This window comes from Lepidochelys kempii, chromosome 26 (assembly GCF_965140265.1).
Source record: "Lepidochelys kempii isolate rLepKem1 chromosome 26, rLepKem1.hap2, whole genome shotgun sequence".
In the NCBI taxonomy this organism is placed as follows: Eukaryota; Metazoa; Chordata; order Testudines; family Cheloniidae; genus Lepidochelys; species Lepidochelys kempii.
Window position 1 is genome coordinate 11,331,412 of NC_133281.1, and position 1,178 is coordinate 11,332,589.

At 41.4% G+C, this 1,178-nt stretch overlaps 1 pseudogene; it reads left to right on the top strand.

The window, feature by feature from the left end:
- Window positions 1–211: 211 nt before the first annotated feature.
- On the top strand, window positions 212–297 carry LOC140903727 (U5 spliceosomal RNA; annotated as a pseudogene).
- Window positions 298–1,178: the final 881 nt, after the last annotated feature.

The window sequence follows — 1,178 nt, forward strand, 5'->3', positions numbered from 1 at the left end:
TTTAAAACCAACTCCCCAAGCTTTCCATTAATGGTGCATTTTCAAATGACAGCAGTTGACATGTTTGAGCTATTCCCTGGTCTCTCTCTCTCTCTGCTTTTGCTGGATTTCAGTGGATAAACTGAATTCAGTTGGTAGGACGTCTTGCTGGGAGAGGTACTGTTTGTTCTCGTCATGCTGGGGGAGCAGATTACAAGCTTGAACGGTTTTCAGTCTCTGGTTTTTCTTCAGATTGCATAAATCTTTTGCCTTTTACTAAGGATTTCTGTGGAGAGGAACATTTATGAGTTTCCAGCTGGGGCCCTTAGGAGAATCAAAAAACCCTACAGCTACCTCTGTAATTTTAAGCTTCTCTAACTACTGACATCAAGAACAGAGGGATAAACTCCTCCATCTTTTCCTGATTCAGTTATCCTTACTTTCTCCTGCTGAGGTCAAAAATATCAGTTTAATACTGGTCAAATTTGTTTAACAATGTACAGTGGCTATTTCAGAGCTTCCAGGCCATTCGTATTTGCAAGAGAGGTTTCAAGGACCATACCTGGTCCTCAGTAAACAAGGAATATAGAAATACAGCAATTGCCAGACTGGATCATGTCTCTGACTGCCTGGGATAGCTTGGTAACTGTCACTGTTAATATATCCTACAAAAGAAGAAGAAACCTTACAGAAGGCATTTAAGGGAGAACGTGCCTGCAAAGACCTCCAACGCCCCCTTAGTTAGAGGTTGAATCTGAAGCCAAAGGGTTTATATACTTTCCAAGACACTAGTGATTTTTGTTTGTTTTGTTTTGAAATGTAACAAGATAAAATCAGTGTAGAGGGGAAATATAACACCAATAAAATTTAATGGTCTAGGGAAAATTCCATAGCTTACAGTGCTGTTTAGAGATGGTTTCTTCCAAATTCTCCCTTGCTGCAGACATCAGGGATTTTGGTAGATCTCCCAGACTTGTGGAGTCTTCTACTTGGCTTTTATTCTATGGGGGGTTGTCAAAAGGTGTTACAGTTCCCAAGACTCAAGTCTTCTGTTTATCCATGGGGTGGGTACGGACAGGCAAGTCTGGCAACTTTTCCCTCTGCAGCCCTACAGCTATGCCTCAAATCTGATGAGGAAGGATGACCTTAGGAGGGAAAAGTTGGCCTGATCACGTCTGCATTATATGCATATCTACACA